This window comes from Dasypus novemcinctus, chromosome 26 (genome assembly GCF_030445035.2).
Source record: "Dasypus novemcinctus isolate mDasNov1 chromosome 26, mDasNov1.1.hap2, whole genome shotgun sequence".
Taxonomy (NCBI): Eukaryota; Metazoa; Chordata; class Mammalia; order Cingulata; family Dasypodidae; genus Dasypus; species Dasypus novemcinctus.
The window spans coordinates 19,448,456-19,455,343 of NC_080698.1; the positions used below are offsets into that span (position 1 = coordinate 19,448,456).

At 42.0% G+C, this 6,888-nt stretch overlaps 1 pseudogene; it reads right to left on the reverse strand.

The window, feature by feature from the left end:
* Positions 1-2,781: 2,781 nt before the first annotated feature.
* On the reverse strand, positions 2,782-3,639 carry LOC101429548 (transformer-2 protein homolog beta pseudogene; annotated as a pseudogene).
* Between the last annotated feature and the right edge of the window lie 3,249 nt (positions 3,640-6,888).

Consider the following 6,888-nt stretch of genomic DNA (forward strand, 5'->3'; position numbering starts at 1 on the left):
TGCCCATTTTTTATTGGATGAGAATGACCTTTTGAACAAAATCAGGTTCTATAGGAAAGATAAATGGGGGTCAGGGGGAGAAAAGATGAGGAAATGGATGTGAGATACATACATACAGCAAATGACCATCCGACCATCCATCCATCCATCCATTCATCCAAGTGACCTTATCTTCTTTCCATCATCCGTCCATCTGTCTATCCATCCATTCTCTATACATTCCATAAAGAATTTAGGCAGTCTAATCATTCTGACTATATCTCGTGTTATTTCTCGTAGTGTCCAGCTCATAGTTTCTTGAGGGTGGTCAACATTTGGATTAACCCTTCTAGCCTTGCCTCCTACTCATCATCCTTTTTAATTTTGCTTTAGCCAACTCCCTGACCCTGGAATAGGCTTTTTTCTATTCTGCTTCTGCTTTTGCCAGAACTGTCTTCCTTCCTCTTCTTGGCTTGTCTAAATTCTATGCGCCCCATCCCTCCTGAGCCAAATGCCTCATCATCCAAACACATCTTCTCTCAATTCCCTGAATTCTGGTTCTTTTTGTCATCACAGAATCTCTGTGGCAATTGTTGCATGCAAGCACATAACCATACACTACTGTGTGTCAATGTGTCCCCTGAGGAGTGTTCTTTCCCCTTTTTATTGTTATTTCCCTTTTTGTATATATCCTTCTTACCAGTCTTACCACTAACTCTCTGAGGCCAGGGCTCTGACTTGTACACCCAATAGCCCCCTCATGGCACAGGGTAGCACAGACAGGACAGACTTTCTGCACTTCCAAGGTTCTGTAGATATTGGCTGATTTGATTTTAATCATCAAATTTCTTTTAAAAATATTTATGATGTAAATACAAAGAGCAGTTTGAGTAGAATATCTAAATGAACACTTATCTAATCCCAATAGAAGGCACACAATAAAAAAAAGTGTTGAAATGGTCAGTAAAACATCTGAATGGGCTTAACATTCTGAATATTATTTTTAAAAGGCTCTTATTGAGAGTAACTCTGGCTCAAGTGGTTGAACGTCTGCTTCCTACATGGGAGGTCCTGGGTTTGGTTCCTGGTAACTCCTAAAAAACAATAACAATAACAACAACAAGCAAAACAAATGAAAAAAACCAACTCAGGGGAGCTGATGTGGCTCAGTGGTTCCCACATATGAGGTCCTGGGTTCTCTCTCTGGCCCCTGGTACCTCAAAAGAAAAAAAAAAAAAAGGCTATTATTGATGGATATGTGGAGACTGTTATGGCTCACAGAAATGATTTCTCTTCCCTAACTGAAACCATTGTTTTTCCAGCTTCAATAATTTGCATATATTTATGATTTTTTGCCTTATTATTAATATATTTCCTTAAACTAATAAACTTTATAACATAGTCTCAATCCAAGCAATAATATCTTTTCACATCATGAACTTGCTATGTGTTTTAGTTTCCTTGGCTGCTCAAGCAAATACGATGCAGTGTTGGCTTAAACAATGGCAATTTATTAGCTCATAGGTTTGAGGCTAAAAGTCCTAATCAAGGTGCCATCAAGGTAATGCTTTCTTTCTGAAAACTTGTGGTCTGGGCTTGACTGCCAGCAATCATTCATCCTTGGATCCTCTGGCACATGGCAACACATATGGCGGCATTTCCTGATCTCTCATTTCTCTTCAGGGTTCCACTGATGTTCAGTATCTTGCTTCCTGTGACCTTCTCTCTCTTTCATTCTACTTATACAGGGCTCCAGTAATAGGATTAAGACCCACCCTTTTCTTTTTAAGATTTGTTTATTTTTTTCCCCCTTCCCTTCCTCCCACCCTGCTGTTTTTGCTGCCTGTGTTGTCTTCTCTTCTCATTTTTTTTCCTCTAGGATTCACCAGGATTTGATCCTGGGGACCTCTGATGGGGAGAGAGGTTTCCTGTCAATTGTGTCACCTCAGTTCCTGGTTTCTGCTGTGCTTCACCTTGACTCTCCCCTTGTCTCTCTTTTGATGCATCATCATCTTGCTGCGTGACTCACTTGAGTGGGCACTGACTTGCCACAAGGGCATTAGTGCGGGTGCTTGCGTGGGCACTGGCTCGCCATATGGATGCTTGCGTGAGCACTGGTGTGCAGGCACTGGCTTGCCACCCAGGCACGCTTTCTCTTCTTCTTCACCAGGAGGCACCAGGGATCAAACCCAGGTCCTCGCATATGGTAGGCAGAAGCTCCATCACTTGAGCCAAATCCTCTTCCCAAGACCCATCCTGATTAGACTGGGCTACACCTTAACTGAAGGAACCCCATCTAAAGGTTCTACTTACAATGGGTTCACACCCACAGGAATGGATTAGATTTAAGAAAATGTTTTTCTGGGTTACCCACAGCTCCAAACTATCACACTATCCTAGTTATTTTTTAGAAATCAAAGTGTTCATTGTTGCTTTTTGCCATTAGGTAGCACTTTACACACAGGCTTCGATCTTCAGAATACCCTAGATTCAGCAGAAAAACATTTTAAATGAAGTTTGTACAATAGAATCTTCTCAGCAGTCAAAATTTAAACTGCAAAAAAAATACATGCCAAACATACTTTTCTGAAAAAACTTAACTTTGAACAAAGCACCAAACTACACAAATGCAGAACGAAAGCAGCATTTCAACTCCACCAAAAGTAGTCATCATAAAAGGTATGAAGTCACCTGACTTCACTAGGCACTGTTCACTTTTTAAACAGGAGACAATAAAAAATATTGTCCACAAACAATATCCCAACTCTAGGGCCAGTTTCAGAAAGTCTTCAACTTCATGCTTTAGTAATGGCAAGGTGAGTATGATCAAGATCTGGAAGATGATCTGTATCCTCCACGACTATAGTACAGAGAAGGTGACCGCCTTCTGTATATCTGATCCCTGTCTTGAGCAGCTCCACCTCCTCTGCTGCCTCCTCTGTCTGATCTGCTATAGTAGTCCCGATCATCATAGCCTGTATCATATCCTCTGTCATAGTAATCCCAACAGCGTGAGCTGCCATAGGCAGGTCTCCCCATGTAAATTCCTGGTGTTGGGGTATGCAGTCTTTTGGTTATAGAGAAATCAACTCTGATCCTACACCCATCAAGCTCCATTCCATGGGCACACTCTTTATCTTCCTTGGCATCATCTACATTTTCAAAATATACAAAGGCAAATCCTCTTGAATATTTAGACTGCGGGTCATATACAATAGACACATCAGCAATGGGGCCATATTTAGAGAACCCTTCTCTTAAATCTCTTTCTGTGGCATACAAGCTCAACCCAAATACTCCAAGACAACAGTTGGGATGAGGATTTGCCCGATTTCCAACATGATGCCTGTGAATAGACGTGGGCGAATGACTGTGGCTATGCTGTCTGCGATAATCTCGACTCTAAGATTTGCTACAGGATCGTCTATAAGAGCAGGACTGGGACCATGACCTTGTGTAATGCCTTCAAGAACTTCTTCTGGATCTAGACCTAGATCCAGATCTGGACCTGGACTTTGATCTGGAATGCCTGGAATCTTCCTTGGAATGAGACCTTGCAGGGGTATGCCTTGCAGATTTACCAGATCCATGAGCACTTCCACTTCTGGAAGCAGAATAGGATTCTCTCTCACCGTAGTTCTGCTTGCCCCTGTGGCTCATGACTCCCCGCTGCTGTTGTCCTTTGATGTGCTTAGCTGAAGCTGCCAATCGCGGGTACCTTCTTTATCGAGGATCCACCGCAGCCTCTCAGAAGACAGTGGTTTTTGAGCCACTTGGAGGCAAAGCACCCCACATCACGTCCACATGGGCTCTAACCCCTAGTTATTTTTATGTGTCTTTTTGTGTGTGTTATAGTAGTTTGATATTATTGATGAATTCCAAAAAGAAATATTGGATTATGTTTGTAAACTGATCTTTTCCTTTGGGCATATTAGATTATATTGGATCCATAGGTTTACTTGATTAAGTAGTCATGTAAACCTCTTATGCTAGTAGGGCATTGAGTCTCACCCTTTAGTGGGTGGGGACTCATAGATAAAAGGCATGGCAAAGGACAGAGTTAGGGTTCTTAATGTTAGAGTTTGATGCTGAAACCTTAGGCTGGAGCCCCAGGAAGTAAGCTCACAGAGGAAAGAGAATAAAGCCCCACGAAGGGAGGAACCCTGAACCTGGGAAGAAGCAAGCCCTGGGAAGAGAGGAATCCTGAACCCAGAAAGAAGCAAGATCCTGGAAAGGAGGAACCCAGGAAGCCTGAACCCTCACAGATGTTGGCAGCCATCTTGCTCCAACATGTGAAAATAGACTGTGGTGAGGGAAGTAACTTAAGCCTTATGGCCTGGTATCTGTAAGCTCCTTCCCCAAATAAATACCCTTTATAAAAACCAACCCATTTCTGGTATTTTGCATCAGCACCCCTTTGGCTAACTAATACATGTATTTATACAACTAAGATAGCAAATAGTTGTTTACATATCATCTGTTGGGATTGAATTATGTACCCCACAAAAAGATGCTCTGGTCCTGTGGGAGTGAACCCATCTGTAAAGAGGAGTTTTGAAGATGTTATTGGTTAAGGTGTACCCAGAGTCCGTGAGGGGGGGCCTTAATCCAATATGGCTGAAGTCCTTATGCGCAAAGGACAATCAACACAGCAAGAGAAGTCACAGGGAGAAGCCAGAAGCTGGAAGTCAGCAGAACCCTCAGGAGAAAGGTAAAGGTGCTGTCATGAGCATTGTCATGTGACCGAAAAACCAAGGAACCCCAGAGATTGCTGGCCAGTCAGAATATACTGACCCCTACAGACCTTCTAGCCTCAGAAACCACGAGCGAATACATTCCTGTTGTTAAGCCAATCCATTGTATAGTACTTGTTTTAGCAGCTAGGAGCCAAGATCACTGCCTAAAGTCATTTCATGTGCCATACTTGGAAAACTAATCTGGACATATATATTTACATATGTTATAATTAAAAATCAGAATGCAAAAGATTACTTTGGCAGTTTGAGATTACTTTATGAATCCCAAAAGAGAAAGATTGTTTTTAAACTAATCTATTCCTGTGGGTGTGACACCATTTGATTGCGTTATATTCAGTTGAGGGCATTTCAATTAGACTATGTCAGTGAGGCGTGATTCAGGTTGAGTCCCCACCTTCAGACTGGGTCTGATAAAAACAGAGTTAACACAAACAGATACAGAGATAAAGGAAGCCACCATATTTGATCCTGCCACATAAGAGAGGATTAGAGGATCACTTAAGTACAAAGTCCCCAAGAGGCTGGGGCCACGCAGCAGATCAAGAAGAGACAAGCCCTGTGTCTGAGAGCTACAGCTGAGCTCCGGGAGCTGGGCTAGAGGAACAGGGACCTTGGCAAAAGGCGGCAGACATCTTCGCAACACGGCAGCTGACTTTGGTGAGAAAACATCTCTGATGGTGCCTCGATTTGAACTTTTCACAGCCTTGGAGCTGTACGCTTTTATGCCAAAGAAATCCCCTTTATAAAAGCTAACCCATTTCTGGTACTTCCCATCAGCAGCTCTTTGGCAAATTACATATTGTATGATTCCACTTAAATGAGAATTTTAGTAGTGATAAAATTCCCGCGACAGAATGCAGAGCAGTGGTTGCCTGGGGCTTGGGATGGGTGTGGGACTGGCTTCCAACAGGCTCCAGGGAACTTTTGGGTGGATGGAAGTGTTTGAAAACTGGGTGGTGGTGATGGTTGTGTAGCTAAATACATTAGTAAAAATACCGGCTTACAAGGGATACATTTTATGGTTTGTAAATTATATCTTAAGAACAAGGAAGAGAAGAAGGAAAAGGAGGAAGAAGAGAAGAGGGTAGAGAAAGATCTTCCAGGAAGATGGGACTTCTGCAGGGGGCGGCAAAGCTCTGCTTCTTGATCTGGGAGCTGGTTCGTGTTTACTTTGTGAAAATTCATCAAGCTGTTCATTTGTGATTTCTGCATATTTCTATGTGAATGTTATAATTCAAAACAAAATTTACTAAAAAAAAAATTCAACTATGATGGGGTCTCCATTTCTTCCTAGGTAATAAAAAGGGACTATTTTTTCCTGCTTTTTTGTTTTGTATAATTATATTACTCTGTCAAGTTAGTTTTATAATATTAGGAGTTTAAGTTTTGTGTGTCATATTACAGAAATGGTTACAAAACATATTTAACGAATCACACAAGTGCTAAAAAACATCACTGGAGTCATTGTTCACTAATTATTCACAGCAATTAACAATGTGGACAAAATTCTACTTGCAACTAAAATAAATGGATGTTTTAAGAGGTCTTGTTGGAACAATCAAATCATCAGTCTCAAAAAGCCCTCTGTCTCTCAGCCCAGTTCTCTCACTGCTGACTAGTGCTGCAATTCTATATTTATTTTATCAAGCCAGCAGTACGGCAATTAGTTATAAGAAGAGCTACCAATTTAGTGTGTGCTGACTTCCTGCCAGGCACTGCATTATCTGTTTTTCATACTTTGTCTCTCACTTCATTGTCAAAACAGCCCTGCAGAGGAGTTTTATTCCCCTTTACAGTGCAAGAAACTGAGGCTAAGAGGCTTCCCAGTGAGTCCAAGCCCACATTGCTGAAAAGTGACAGAGCCAGAGAGCAGGCGGGAGCCCCACCTAGTCTGCTTGACTGCATCTGGTGACCAGGCACCACTAAAAGGAAATAAGTGACGTGTGTAACACAGTTCAGGATCCCAGACTAGCTCTGCACACCGTTACTATAGTTACCGCTGTATGTGATGCTCTCCTTTTTGCTGAGATGACAATGGGTCCACTTTTAACCATTGAGCTGAACCTCCACTACCATCACGACACCAGAGGGATATTTTAACAGGTTTAATTAAAACATAGTTCCTGCCTCGCACTCATACCTTTTACCTCAG